Below are 16389 nucleotides of genomic sequence, written 5' to 3'. Positions count from 1 at the left end.
CAAAGAAGTTTGCCAATAAATTTACATGAAAATCTGATGGGACCGTAAGGTTGGTACGAAGTATGGAGGTTTTACGATATAAAGAGGTTCACTACAAAGAGGTTTGCCTCTAAATTTACATGTAAATCAGATGGGACCGTAGGGGTGGTATGATGTATGGAGGTTTATGATGTAAAGAGGTTCACTACACAGAGGTTTTACTGAATATACTTGTATCATACATGTTACAGTTACCAAATACAAAACCATGCAGAATTCACTTCAAAAACCAAATATTTTAACACTACCTTCTTTATACATCTATAACATTCTGGTATTTATAAAAAGAAATGGGTTGGTACGAAGAATGGAGGTTTACGACATAAAGAGGTTCACTACACAAAGGTTTTACTGTATTAATAAAAAAAATAAATTTTTAAAATATAAAAAGGTTACTGACCCAGTAACAAGCAGCTATAGGCGTTAAAAAATACGCACAAATGCAAATCCTCATCGTTCACACAGGTCATTATAAATGCAAGAGTGGGACGTTGGGAGTGGGACAAAGCACAGCTGGAATTACTCCCGTGGCCGTCTTATCTTATGTCGTGCTATCACCTCTAAACCACTTCCTTTTGCGGCCACATCCTGTTTCTACGATGGCATTCGAGTGCAAGGGGTGGCAAGGGAATATCTGCGTAAACAATGCCACTATCTGCGAAGAGGATGCATAGTAGTGTGGAAACGCTCCTGTAGTGGAAAATTTCCAGCATCCTTGACACTGACATCACAAAATAATAATACAGTGTGTCCTCGTTTAACGTCGTCCCGTTTAACGTTGTTTCACGATAACGTTGTCCAAAAATTGAAACCCTTGATCATTTAACGTCGTTATTGCTTCGCGATAACGTTGTTCAAATTATGCGCGGCGAAAAAAAAATGAATGGCGAATAGGACGCAAGCGCATCTTATGTATAGTAAATATTACTATATTAATGCGATTGGTAATTTTCGCTCGACAGAAAAGGTTGGCGTGGGTAGCGTATGTTAAATATGCGTCTGGGCAATAATTATCGCCTCATTTACCCTTTATCCGTTTATTTTTCTGATGCCAACCGAAAAAAATGTCCACGAAGAAGAGTGGCTATCCTGGTGGATCTTCAGACGTGAAGAAAAAACGGCGATATTAGAACAAAAACTTGGTATTATTAAAAGAATTGAAGAAGGTGCAGCTGCTGGAGAGATCGGTCAAGTTTTAGGTTTGCAGGTCGAGTTTTTACAATTAAAATTTCTTCTTTTACTGAAAATATCGATGTTTCGCCATTAAAATACTTTCTTTTTAGTTTTTATATTTCATTTAATTATGCCTTCTTCCCAACCTTTTCGTTATGAAAATTCGTTTCGTTTCGAATGAATCGTTATCATGCTGAAGTGAATAATCGGTAATGAATGTTTCTCACGATTTTCACCGGGTTAAAGAATTCATATCATCACGAAAATTGACTCGCCCTTCATCCTCGTGCTTCCGAGTGTCAGATTCAGATTTTTTTCGTTTCGGCCTGATTCAGGTGTCTCCCGATTGGTCACAAAGTCTGCTTAAAGTTACGGCTCCGATAGTTGGCCTCCTTGGATTCTCGCCCGGAAAATTCTGGATTCTTCACGAAGAAATGGATTGTTAGGAACATGGCTAGGAACCAATTTAAATTTTTTACATTGTTTCTTATGGGAAACACTGCATCGTTTAACGTTGTTTCGCTTAACGTCGACTTTTTCAGGAACGAATCAACAACGTTAAACGAGGACTCACTGTACAGCAGAAAAACTCCACAATTCACTCACTCAAAATATTAAAAAAATCAACAATTTTTAAAAAATTCAAAACTGAGCTAAAAAAATTTTTAATACAAAAACCTTTATATTCTACTGATGAATTTTATGCTGTATGTAAAGAAAAACTTAAATGAGTCATGTTGTATGTAAGGAAAAACTTAAATGTAAATTAATGTATTAAATATTGTCATGATGTATCTTTAATTGTCATTTGCGTACATACTGTGTTCTATTGCCATTATTTGTTTGTTTTTTATCCTTTATGTAATGTAACTTGACGAAGCTATGCAATTGTATTGCCTTCAGCAATTAAATTATTATTATTATTATAACTTGTTTAGTACGTTTTTGAAGGGACCACAAAAAATGAACGTACTAACCAGGAAAACGTGCTAATGAGGAAAGTAAGAAATAGCAGTTGGGGTAATTGCAATCTGTGGAAAAGTCCTCATAATTACAATTACTATCGGTAGTTCTCCTAGGATCGCCTTCCTGAGCTCTTTTCACCTTTAAAATAAAGAAAATGGGCGCTACATTGAAAAACAATACCATGTGAATAAAAAATCACAATGTTTCATAGATTTCCCGAAGACAATTACATGAAAACGGCGTCTTTCTCCCGTGATTTATCCTATATGTATTTATAGAAAGAGGACAAGTAAACCTAAGTCATTTCATTTTTGTCACAGCATACTCGGAGAATATAACAACAACCCTGAGTATGTCAACGGGTTGTTTTTAAACATCATAAAAATTGGACAAAATTATATTAACCTTAAATTACGGCAACAGCCGTACACATTTGCTTCTGGAATAAAGCCATATCGATTGTTTTAGCGATCGATATATCGAATAATAACACGCAAGATTATTAGATTACGACGTAATTACATGAAGATTTTACATTATACAGTTGAAATTTACTTTTAAAATTTGTTTAATGTCGTCTGCTTTCGTGCCGAGATCAAGTATTTTTAAGCTAAGCTTCGCGTGGAGATCCAGAGCATCGTCTGCTCCCGCAGCAGTAGTCAAATACGCACGTACTCCGTAGCATTGACGTCGTGCAGTACTGCTTTAGATAAAGTGGGAATTGGATAAGACTCACTTATTCATCATGATAACTCGTGCAATAGCAACAATTGCCCACTCGTGAAATTTGTGCGCAGTGGGCACTCCAGAGGCAACAGAAGGTGAGGAGCTCGGGGTGGGGAAAATTGGGGCTTCTCATTGGCTGCAGTTTTGCATAGTCAGACATTCCTGATAAATGGCCGCATTTTATTATTCATCATGTTACAAGAATTGAGAAATGCATTTGGATAAATCACGGTCGAAGAAAGAGATGTGGATGAATGAATGCAAGAATATTAATGGCTAATAATAATAAATTAAATCATGAATTCGGAGGTTTACGACCCTTAAGAAGATACTAGAGAACGAATTGCGGGTTGTGTCACGGCAAGCAATTGAGCGTACTAACCAGGAAAGCGCAATTTTTCGAACGTACTAACCAAATATTTACCAATCTGAATTTTGTTCGGATGGTACCGGGACCGAGAGAAATCGTCGTACTAAGGAGGAAAACGTACTAAGGAGGAACCTACTAACCAAGTTCCACTGTAATACCGTGTGTGTCTGAATATAGTCCCCCCTTTTTTTCCAAAAATGCCTGCAGTAAAAGTAAAGGGGGGGGGGGACTATATTCAAACGCATTTTTTTAACTTTTCCCGAAACTGAAGCCTCAAAATTGGGGGGGGGGACTACATTCAGACATATACAGTATTACAGTGGAACATATTCGGAGAAATACGGTATTTATACCTTATTTTCTGCACAGATTATATTTCAATTATCTAATGCTTAATAATAAATTAATAGAATTCCTAACATTACATAACGTCTTTTGAAAATACACAGAAAATGTAAACAAGTTAAATATACAAGAATTTCATTGCGGCTACCCAGTGAAACTTCCTCTCAGTGTTTCAGCTGCCATTCCATTTATTATGTCTATTAAACATACAGCACACTCCTGATTCTCCGTCTACGGTATATCCATGTTACATATTATTTGCGCATAATTTTCAAACTCGCTCAATATTTTCCGCAACTTTTATTAAAAAATAAAATGGGACGCAAACTCACCGGAATTACTGCATTTGAATGCTAGGATACACCGGGCTTATATTTCCATTAGATTACTCTTAGTTAACCCTTTTAGTGTGGCACGCCAACATATCGGATTATATTGCAGGGATTATTATTATATCCGCTTACGGATTATCCCCGCATAATTTTCACACTCGCTCAATATTTTCCACGATATCTATAAAAAACTAATATCGGTTGCAAAATAACCGAAATTACTCCAATTTTATGATAGGATACACAGGGCTTATTATTTCCGGTAGATTCCCCTTAGTTAACTCCTTCCACTTCCATTAATTTTCTGAATATCCTGATCCTGTTCTCTATATATTTTTTCTGGAGATGGGTCGAATAGCAGATTTCTCAAACGCGAATATCGAATTCAAATATTAAATCATTGCTCGAATATTCGAATACCTCGAATTTCGAATACCTCGAATACTAAACGATGAATGCGGGAATGTTTGACTCGGTTGCCTATGCAGCAGGAAACACAAGATTTTGATTTCCCTTAGAGGATTCGAAGAAGGAATTTAGCTGATTAATGGAATATTTTAATTTTATTGCAAACAATTTGGGCTTATAGTTGATTCAACGAACATCTCTTTCAAATATCCTGAGGGGACACACCACCTCGCAAAAAAATGATCGCAAGCCATCTCGGCAATTACACTGCTACAATGGATTTCTGTCTGGATTTCTGATTTTACTATCCCACGGCACTCCTTGTTTTCCAGTTTTCTCCCGGTAGGGGGAATCAGGGATTTTCGGATTTTTTCACCCGATCAATTTCGGTTCCCCACATCGAACCAAAAATTTTTTTCCAAAAATACCGGTGGTAATAGTATAGGGGGGGACTATATTCAAACGCATTTTTTTAACTTTTCCCGAAACTGAAACCTCAAAATTAGGGGGGGGGGGGGACTACATTCAGAGGAGGACTATATTCGGAGAAATATGGTAGTTATCAAAATTTCCTCTTTCAATTAGCACTGAAAGAGGAAATTTCGATAACTGTCGAAATTCCAGGCATACGTCTGCAACACCACACAATAGGATAAAAAATGCCGCACAATTTTTTTTCTTTATAGCTTCGATGCTCAAAATAGGGGTGCGCCTCTTACACGTTTGCGCCTCTCACACGTTTGCGCCTCTTACACGTGTAAGCCTCTTACACGTGTGCGCCTCCTACACGTGTGCGCCTCTTACACGTGTGCGCCTCTTACACGTTTGCGCCTCTTACACGTGTGCGCCTCTTACACGTGTGCGCCTCTTACACGTTTGCGCCTCTTACACGTTTGCGCCTCTTACAAGTGTGAGCCTCTTACACGTGTGCGCCTCTTACACACGCTTCCACGGTACTCTGCCCCCACCACGCTTCTCACCCCTTTATATTCAATAAATAAATGAATAAATATTAAATTCTTTAATGAGTGGAAATAGGGTGGTTTCCTATTATTTTTTCATTGCCTAAATCGAAAGATTATTACTCCTGGAGTACGTATTTCACGCTTTTAGATTTTTAAATGACGATATCTATTTTTCGCGATTAAATGAAAAGTGAAAAATTTCAAGTGCGCGAAAACACGACGCGTAAGTAGGAATGATGGGAAAAAGTGCGTGCGACGCATTTCTGGTTCCCCCTCCGGCCTTGTGGTGACCTCGATCGAGGCTCTGAGCGCTGATAGGACGCAGGATGCTAGCGGGTAGCTGAGTACCTTGCTGGCTGGTAGCGCCTGGCTTAAAAAAGGTTTATTAATACCTTATTAAACGAAGAAAACTTTCCGACCTTAGCCAGTTTTAATAGGTGATTATTAAGATATGTTTCCCTGAGCTCTGCGCCTCATGCATGCATTGGTAATCTCAGACGATGTAAAACTCCTATCTACTCTTATAGAACCAAGGTCCCTGTGACGTCACGTGGAGTGGCATCGCATGGGCGCCAATCTGGCCTTTTTCAAATGAGGATAAAATTGACCACTGCCATTCGTCTAAATAAGTATTTCTAAAACCAAATGATTTGTATATTATGAATACAAAAATGGTGGGTAACAAATCGCAATCAATGCCTTTCCTTTTCTTTGATGAAGGAAACTACCATATTGAAATCTACCGCAGTAACCAATCGTAAACATGCATTTGAAATATATTTTAAAGCAAATTGATACGTTAAAATTGCTATTTGTGCCCTTATCATTGTCTTTTCAAGTGTAATGACATACCAGAGAGCTAATATAATACGTATATTTTTCTGATCCATTTTTACAGGTCAACAACTCAAATATATTGTAGTAACCACCCGTAAACATGCATTAAAATGAATTTATAACCTAGGGATGTGCAAGTTCTCGTATATTCGATTCGAGTCGAATAGTTGGTACTCAAATCGAGTGTTTCGAGTAGCATTACTAATGTCGTGTCGAGTCGAGTCGAGTAGTTTTGATTACAGAGCTGTCGAGGCCAGTAAGTTAAGATTTCTAAAACCAAATAATTTGTATATTATGAATACACTAATGGTGGGTAACGGATCGAAATCAATGCCTTTCGTTTTCTTTGATGAAGGAAACTTCCCTATTCGCAATCATGATCTTTTCAATCCAATTCAATTCCAAATCAATTCCAATCTGGCCTTTTTGAAATGGGGTCATACCATGCCAAATCATCACAGCTCCCAACCCGACCGTATCAGATTTGCATGAAATTTGGTAGGAAGTTTAAGTACATGAAATTGTACACATAAACAAAATTTTAACCCTCGGCTAAACACTGTTTTCATGCAGCAGGGTTGCAAACATGACAAAAAATGCAAAATTTTCCCTCGCATGCTCTACAAAAATAAATAACTTTGCTAATAATTGTGGTAGAATCTGCCTGTTGGTCTTATTTTAAAGCTAAAGGAACATAGTTTTTGTAAAAAAATGTTAGATTTTAAGATACTGATTTTTTTATTGCCTACCTTGAGTATCTAAAAAAATGTATCTTAAATTTTATTGGGAAAAAAATATGTTAAACAGTTAAATGCATTCTATCTTTGGTATAAATTTCATTTTGGGATGGCTTTGAGAACAATGCCTTTCGTTTCCTTCGATGAAGGAAACTACCCTATTGCTGTACCTTAAGAGTAGTGAGTTTCCCCTTCAACCTCTGCAACCCAGCAGGCCTTCCCCGCATGTCCAACGAGCAGTGACTCCCCGACGTTCGACGACTCGAGTCACGCATCCATCGGTAGCGACGATTCAGCCATTGGCGGAGTTGGACAGGAGGGAGGGGTCTGGGGACGTCAGCTCATAGACACGCGCATCGGCGACGAGGTCATTGGCACGGCAGCACGAGACGGCAATCAAACCTAGGGAACAAGATGAAAATCACACACTGTATTATCAAATACATTTCCAATGGAGATATATTAACACTAGAAGCATCAAGGTTATGCCGTATTAAAAATATCATCTTTTTTTTAAAGTGTCCCGGAGGGGGGGGGGGGACACCGAAAGATAACTTGGGCCTCAAAACCTCGGGAGTGTACAGCATCCCACGTGAGTGCAGTCACATTTACATTGGGGAAACTGGCCGCACAATCGAAAAACGTCTGACGGAGCATGAAAGATGCGTACGCCTGTTTTATTCGCTAAAGTCGGCGGTAGCGGAGCATTGCTTGGACCTCGGTCATAGGATGGACTTCAAAAATACGACAGTTTTGTGCCACACTAATAAATATTGGGATGGAATTGTAAAGGAGGCATTTGCTATTAGCCTTGAGGAGAAGAGCTTAAACAAAGATAAAGGCTTCCAAATGAGCAGTACCTGGAATGCCGTAATTAATCGCTACATCTGCACACAACAATAATGGCAACCAGGGATATGAATAAATAAATAAATAAGTACCGTAAAAAGTACCATAAAGAGTAAACCCCTGAAGACGATGGCAGACTCAGCCATTGAAACGTTGGGAGAATAAACCCAATGCCACACCCGGTGGGGAAAATCGAGAAATTTGCTATCAATCCTTACGTCGGGAAAACCTAATTTTTTACAATTTGTTTTTATGTTTCGCGGGGAGGGGGTGGACTCCCTGTATGGAGCCAACTATCCAGTGGAAAACCCGAGAAAGCAGGAGTGGATCTGCAAAACATAATATGCTGCAACTCATCTTAAGGGTGGTAAATTAGCATCATCTTGCCCACGCCCTCTAGACTCGATTTCCTCATTTTTTTAAAAGTTGCTGAAGTAGATAATGAGTCAAAAAAAGGTGCCCATTAAGCCAATCGCAAGGAAAACGATCATCTCAACGCCTTTTCAATCACCAGATGTCCGTGTGGCGAGGATATTTTTTTATCATAAGACCGAAACCATTTCTATAAAAAAATCTAACAACGCAATAATCAAACTGTTTAATCGAGATCAAACTAGCACGGCCATATAAACGATGGACATCCTCGTAAGAGCTCGATCAACCTACTTTACATATAAAGATATGAAATTGTGTGTTCCCATTGTGAAAATTACGTATCCATTCAATTGTAACGATGCTGAACTCTTGGTAATGGTATGGTTAGCGGAGAATATAGCCTGGTATAAATTGGTTCACGCAGGATGCGATATTGAATGAGGACCTACATTTATCGATTAACTTCATGATTAGAGCGAGGTTAAAGGCCATATTTCTAAAGCACTCGATTTTTTACAGTTTTAATCGATCGATTGCTTTGTTGAAAGACTTGTGACGTGGAGTAGTGTTAAGAGTAAACCACTGAAGACGATGGCATACTCAGCCATTGAAACGTTAAGGGAGAATTAACCCAATACCACACCCGGTGGGATTCCCGAGAAATTTTTCATCAATCTTTACGTCGGGAAAATCTAAAATTTTGAATGTGAACAATGTCTATGAATTATTATACATAAATATAATACAGTAAACTCTTGTCTTATCACCAAGGCTACCAAGGAGGGCCATTAACCACAACTATGACGGGTAGCGATTTTTAAAAATATTTCTCAGTTTACATTAAAATTAATTGATAACTGCATTAACCCTATCGAGACGGCGGAGTTTTCGTCTTAGCATGACTGCTGTACTGAGCCCCAAGAGACTCTTCTTTCTCGTGGTACGGAGCATATTTGGAGGACATTCGTTAAGAAGGGTCTCGCTGAACCTTTTTCGACCCCTACACGCAGGGACTTCGCATTATCTCGGACTCCGAGAGTAGTTATGCTCCCTTCTTTCTGGGTTTACGACCATACCTGCATCATTGGTTCGCGGTCAACTTATGTATTGCTTATATGTATTTAGCAAATGGATAATTGTTGCTTGCACGTAAATTACAGACTTTGAATTGAATTCCTCATTTTTATCTGAGCATTGTCAAATTTTCAATGAAGTTTTAAGGCCATTATTAACGCATTTAATGCAGCAACAATTTCCATGTTCATGTTTATAATTAACTCGAGATATAAATTAATATTTATCGTAGAATTTCGTTTGAAAATTGTAAACGCTGCTCAAAAGACAAATAATTCTATTCTTAGTTTATTTTTTTTATGACAAATGAACAAATACATATTTATTTCGAAAACTGACTAAATAAACAATTGTACAACCGCTGTCCCTTACTGCTAAGAGGGGTTATAAAAGAAGAGGGGTCCGGGTACCTGCTCCTGGATTCCGAGGGTAAATCCTAAACCCCGCAGGGTTGGATCCCGAGACAAAGACGACGCTAACCCATGACCGTCCTAAAAGGGGGAGAGCTGGAAAACTTATACATACGGCTTTCATTCTCCTGGCTAGCAAAATCTCACACGTAAATACACGGCCGTCGTCTCCCGGGTCAGGAAACGTCCACACGTATATATACGTGTACAGTAGGGAAAAGGTTAAACACAGTAATTAGCCCGATTCGTATATCAAGGACTGACCGCATTCGGGAAGATATCAACCCTCGATTGTGTCATGCCATATTCTTCTGTTGAGAAACTGGATCGAATTTTCCAGTTTATATATATATTTGCCAGTAATTTAATCTGTTTTATTACACAGCATACTCCCAATCATCGGCTCCCCCCGAGACAACGGGGATTCCCGGAGAATAAAAAATAAAAAAAATTACATGCCTGGAAATATATTTACATCATTTTGGCACTCTAACTAAATTATAAAATTCACGGTTTTTTCCCGGTTTTCAAGGTCTTAATGTCGTCAAATTCATGGTCTACAGAAAAGTCATTTTAGGCAGAAATATTGATGACGTAACAATCACCGCCCAGACATTAACTAAAAATTCATCAACCGCGACAGGCGCCGCGAATTCAAACATAGCAATGAAGGTGCTATTTCTCAAGACGCCACCTATCGATACCAAAATTTAGGTGTAGCTTAAGGTTGTGAGTGGGGAAATGGAGGGAGCAGTGAGGTAGGGAAGTGAAGAAGTGTCTGATTTTTCGTCAGGGTTAATGAACACTTTGTAGGCCGGTCTTCCAATCACAGGCCCAAGATCAATGCGTCGTCATGGCACAAGGCGCCAATAATGCACTTCGAATATACGTGTGGAGATTACTGTATGGACAGTGTCTGTTAGTGGCTCGGCCTTGAAACATGATTGAAATATCATTTTTTTCTTTTGATCTGTCAATGGTATTTCTTAATCTATGAGTTTGAGAGATTTTTGAGGTTTCATGACAAAATTCACGCCTATTTCCAGGTTTTTTCACGGTAGACGGAATTCACGGTTTTCACGGTTGAGTGGGAACCCTGTTAAAATTAACTTTTAGGAGATTCCGTTGCTGTATATCAAAACTAGACAATTCGACACCTCCACTGCATAAACGCTCATCAATAGGGTGGTTTCCTATTATTTTTTTATTGCCTAAATCGAAAGATTATTACTCCTGGAGTACGTATTTCACGCTTTTAGATTTTTAAATGACGATATCTATTTTTCGCGATCAAATGAAAAGTGAAAAATTTCAAGCGCGCGAAAACGCGACGCGTAAGTGGGAATGAAGGGAAAAAGTCCGTACGACGCATTTCTGGTTCCCCCTCCCGCCTGGTAGGTGACCTTGATCGAGGCTCTGAGCGCTGATAGGACGCAGGATGCTAACGGGTAGCTGAGTACCTTCCTGTCTGGTAGCGCATGGCTTAAAAAAGGTTTATTAATACCTTATCAAGCGAAGAAAACTTTCCGACCTTAGCCAGTTTTAATAGGTGATTATTAAGACATGTTTCCCTGAGCTCTGTGACTCATGCATGCATTGGTAGCCTCTGACGATGCATAACTCCTATCCTCTCGTGTAGAAACTAGGTCCCTGTGACGTCACGTGGAGTGGAATCGCATGGGCGCCAATCTGGCCTTTTTCAAATGAGGATAAAATTTGACCCTTGCCATTCGTCTAAACCGGTATTTCAAAAACCAAATAATTTGTGTATTATGAATACACTAATGGTGGGTAACGAATCGCCATCAATGCCTTTTGTTTTCTTTGATGAAGGAAACTACCCTATTGCCCACCGAATCAAATCTGCTCATCTAGTACTACAAGGGCTATCTAGATGAGCGGATTCTATTTGGTGGGCGACAGGGTGGTTTACTATTATTTTTTTATTGCCTAAATCGAAAGATTATTGATCCTGGAGTACGCATTTCACTCTCTTAGATTTTCGAATGACGATATCTATTTTTCACGATAAAATGAAAAGTGAAAAACTTCAAGCGCGCGAAAAAGCGACGGCTGAGTAGGAATGATGGGAAAAGTGCGTGTGACGTATTCCTGGTTCTAGCTGTCGGCGTGTGAGCTGACCTTGAGGCAAGGCCTGAGCGCTGATACGACGCAGGCTGCTAGCGGATAGCTGAGTACCATGCTATCTGGTAGCGCTTGGCTTAAATAAGGAATATTAATACCTTATCAAACGAAGGAAACTTTCCGACCAAGGGCAGTTTTAATAGGTGACTATTACGACATGTTTCCCCGAGCTCTGCTACGGTGCAGGCTGCTAGCAGATAGCGCTTGGCTTAAATAAGGAATATTAATACCTTATCAAACGAAGGAAGCTTTCCGACCTTAGGCAATTTTAATAGCTGATTTATTAAGAGATGTTTCCCTGAGCTCTGTGCCTCATGCATGCATTGGTAATCTCAGACGATGCAAAACTCCTATCCACTCGTATAGAAACTAGGTCCCTGTGATGTCACGTGGAGTGGCATCGCATGGGTGCCAATCTGGCCATTTTCAAATGAGGATAAAAATGGACCATTGACATTCGTCTACACCGGTATTTCTAAAACGAAATAATTTGTATACTATGAATACACTAATGGTGGGTAACGAATCACAATCAATGCCTTTCGTTTTCTTTGATGAAGGAAACTACCCTATTATAAAAAATAATAAAGAGCTGTTATGATTTTTTAAAATTTATGATTTCCATAGCCATTTCTGTGTTACAATCCGAACAACCTCTGCATGCCTCCCTCTAGTTTTGATCCTGGGTACGCCCTTGTTTTGTACAGTAATTGTTGTATTTTTTTTTCAACCTCAAATATGAAAAGACCGGTAAGACCCTTGTGCCACCCCTCAGAAAAAAATCCTGGACCTGAAGTTGTCTATTACCTAGTTGCACCTTTAATTTATTTGATTTTTGCATACATTCACGCTGAGTATATTGTGAACAAAGCATATTCATGAAAACATAGAATTTCATAATTGCAAATAAACTTTTATTCTATTAACCCGAGTCTTTTTTTGTTCATTACATCTTTGATGTACGCTTCATGATAGACACAAGCGTTGTGAGGGGTTCCATAAGCTATGGGCTATAAACTAGGTAAAAATAAAAAAAATAGCGAATTCGTAATAAAAAGACTATGAAAAGTGAGAATTTCACAGCTAAAAAAATTTTATAATGTGCTACGGTTTCATTATCTATTTAGTGAATTTTTTTCCTTGACTTAGAATTGAAATCTCATCTAAAAACCCTTTCAGAAAAGTATCGAATTCTCCATAGGCGAATTTAGGGGGAGGGTGGGGGCACAACCCCCCCTCCCGGACACTTAAAAACTAGATAAGATTTTAAATACGGTTATCATTACTTTCATTTTATTTTGTGTATTATGGAGCTTATAACATTTAATTTCATATCATTAACCTTCATATCGAAATGAAGAATATTTTCTACAGTAATTGTTGTATTTTGTTTTTAATGTCGAATATGAGAAAACCGGTCAGACCCTTGTGCCACCCCCCCTGAAAAAAATCCTGGACCTGAAGTTCTCTTTTACCTTGTGGAACCTTTAATTTATTTGATTTTTGTATACATTCACGCTGAGTATATTGTGAACAAAGCATATTAATGAAAACATTGAATTTCATAATAGGGTAGTTTCCTTCATCAAAGAAAACGAAAGGCATTGATTGCGATTCATTACCCACCATTAGTGTATTCATAATATTCAAATTATTTGGTTTTAGAAATACTGGTTTAGACAAATGGCAATGGTCAATTTTAACCTCCTTTGACAAAGGCCAGCTTGGCACCCATGCGATGCCACTCCACGTGACGTCACAGGGACCTCGCTTCCATACGAGTAGATAGGAGTTTTACATCGTCTGAGATTGCCAATGCACGCATGAGGCACAGAGCTCAGGGAAACATGTCTTAATAATCTCCTATTAATACTGCCAAAGGTCGGAAAGTTTCCTTCGTTTGATAAGGTATTATTAATCCTTATTTAAGCCAAGCGCTACCAGCTAGCAGGGTACTCTGCTACCTGCTAGCATTCTGCATCGTATCAGCTCTCTAAACTTCGCCCCAAGGTCACCTCACTTGTGGCAGCGGGAACCAGAACGATGTCACACGGGGTTTTCCCAGCATTCATACTTAGCCGTAACGTTTTCGCATGCTTGAAAATTTTCACTGTCCATTTCATTGCAAGAAATATATGTTGTCACTTAGAAATCTAAATGCATGAAATACGTACTCCAGGAGTAATAATCTTTCGATTTAGGCTATAAAAAAATAATAGGAAACCACCCTATTGCAAATAAACCTTGGTTCAAGTGAACCGAGTCTTTTTTTATCGCACTTTTCATAAACAATTCGCGTAAGACACAAGCGTTCTTTGGTCCCCATAAGCTAAGGGCCCTCGACTATCGCTGACCAGCCAACTGCCCCTGCCTGGCTTATTGGCTCCTCACTGCATCCGTTGATTTTTTGACAACAGTTTTGCTGAAATTGCAGACGGATGTGGTATGAACCGAAAGAAAAGGCAGAGATAATCTTCGTGTACCTTGATACTGTATTGGTTGACAGAGATAAATACCCACAGATATGAATTTCATGAAAATCACAGGTACCAAAATGTCACAATAAAACCTACCAAAGGTAATACCATTTTCACGATCACCAAATTAACTATATTCTCATCAAACTAACTCAAATCCCACCATATCAACTTCAAACAGTCCAGATGATAATGGTGAAACATTTTTTCATCAATAGAAAATGGCCAACAAGGAAGAACTCACTAACCTGACATAAAGCCCTTTCTTTTATTTTTATTTATTCGATAACTTTCTAAGATTTTGTGCCGCTGGTTCTACGTTTTTATTAAGCTCCAATACTAAGATCCTATTGCTGAAACCTAGCACACAAAATGTACACCAGAATCGAGTTATTGAGTTTCGAAGTGACACCGAATCTGACGTAAAACACAAGTTACATAGAATGAATGACAAATGGAAGGAATGTTAATACGATGCCAAATCCATAGCTAATTTCAAGCCAGAAGATGAAAAATTAATAACATTTTCGTTGCATGGCTATCCTCAAGCCCCCAAGTTTACAGCAAATTAACACCGATAATTGGGTAAGGCGGCAGTAACGATTATGTTTTGACTGCCTCATCGGATATGGGATGGCTTCCTTTAAAAAAAACTCGGGAAAAAATTTCGAACCACCACAAACTGTTCAAAAAACTATATACATTGCATTAGAAACATTGACACAACACATAACTGAAACAGCTAAGCATTATTTATCTAAAGGATTAAAATGACATACACTTGCCTCGCAATGAACATTCCATCAATTATATTGAACAAGTTTGACAAGTACTTACACTTTTAATAAAATGCTTCTTAACTGAGGCTCGAGGAGTGATATCAATATATTTACTCAGCTTTTCATCATATTAAAGATTTAAACATACGAAATAAATTTTGCTATCGCAGTAATTATTATGCTAAAAACATGGATATTAAATGTCTCCCACTTAATGACTCACTTGAAATTTCACGAGATACCAACAACATCAACAAAGAACAAAATAAATGAGAATCAAGAATTAAAAACATTACCCTTACCTAACGTAAAGAACCATTTCACCAGCCGCTTAATTCACGATGAGCAATTCTAGTTGGACGTATTTCCAAAAGATTTTAGCTTTTTTCCACGAGTTCTAAAAAAAGATGACGATCAGTGAAATTCCAATGAGGTTATGTGGAATTTCCACATGGAAACTTACTCATGAGAAAAAAATAATAATAAAAATAGATGGTAAAAGAACCAGCTGACAAACAACAAGATTTTTTTATGGTAAAGTCTTTATCTGACGAATATTCACGAGGCTAATCCTAAACGGTTGACGTATTCCAATATCGCAAATTGTGAATTTAGTTGATTCAACAAAGCGAGGCTATATCATTATGCTTGAAAATTTCTTTCCGAAACTTTTTGCAAAGAATTCCAATTCTTGTGAATTTCTATGGAATTTCTCATGACCGCTTCGGATTTACCATTTCATTTGTTCCACATGGAAAGGAAAACAGCGAATAAATGCAACTGCGAGTGTGTTTCAGTGATGGTGGCGTCATCCATCGAGAGGACAGGAAATATTTTCGACTGTTCCACCAAGAGCGGTAACTTCACTCTCATCGTTCAAATTTTGTAAAGCACATGCAGGCTGTTTATGGACTTCCTATAGCTTTTTTTTTTAACAAAATTGAGTCTACTTCAGCTTCTAAAGACTTAATTTTCAGTTCTTAATTTTATTGTTTAAGTTTTGGTGAACTATTAGTTCCCCATATTTTTGTGATAGAAATATTATCACTGCGTGCAATTATACCCACACAGCACAAAGTGAATAATATGCACATAATATTCAAATATTATGCCACCACAATGGTATAAAACGCGCATATTATGTACATAATATGTGCATATAAATGGTATAATTTCCTCATAAATTGCGGTATTATGCGCATAATATGCGGAATATATGCAGTGATGGAATGGCATAATATGCACATAATATTCAAATATTATGCGAATATTATGCCACCACAATGGTATAAAACGCGCATATTATGTACATAATATGTGCATATAAATGGTATAATGTCCTCATAAATTGCGGTATTATGCGCATAATATGCGGAATATAT

General features: G+C 38.1%; 1 protein-coding gene across 4 annotated transcripts in view; it reads right to left on the bottom strand.

Annotated features, from left to right (window-relative positions):
• Nucleotides 1-15725, bottom strand: part of LOC124172858 (kielin/chordin-like protein) — a 117776-nt gene extending 102051 nt beyond the window's left edge. For 2 of the 4 annotated variants that reach the window (XR_006868298.1, XM_046552357.1), the window contains exons 1-2: nt 15310-15725; nt 7069-7300 (exon numbers count right to left, since the gene is read on the bottom strand). The gene's annotated coding sequence lies outside the window, so the exon portion shown is untranslated. Of the gene's footprint in view, nt 1-439; nt 535-7068; nt 7301-15065; nt 15236-15309 lie in introns of those variants that run through there. The other 2 variants (XR_006868299.1, XR_006868300.1) reach the window with 2 other exon arrangements.
• Nucleotides 15726-16389: the final 664 nt, after the last annotated feature.

Source organism: Ischnura elegans, assembly GCF_921293095.1.
Source record: "Ischnura elegans chromosome 13 unlocalized genomic scaffold, ioIscEleg1.1 SUPER_13_unloc_3, whole genome shotgun sequence".
NCBI lineage: Eukaryota > Metazoa > Arthropoda > Insecta > Odonata > Coenagrionidae > Ischnura > Ischnura elegans.
Note: the sequence above shows the minus strand (reverse complement) of the source record. Positions and strands in the feature narration are given on the sequence as shown.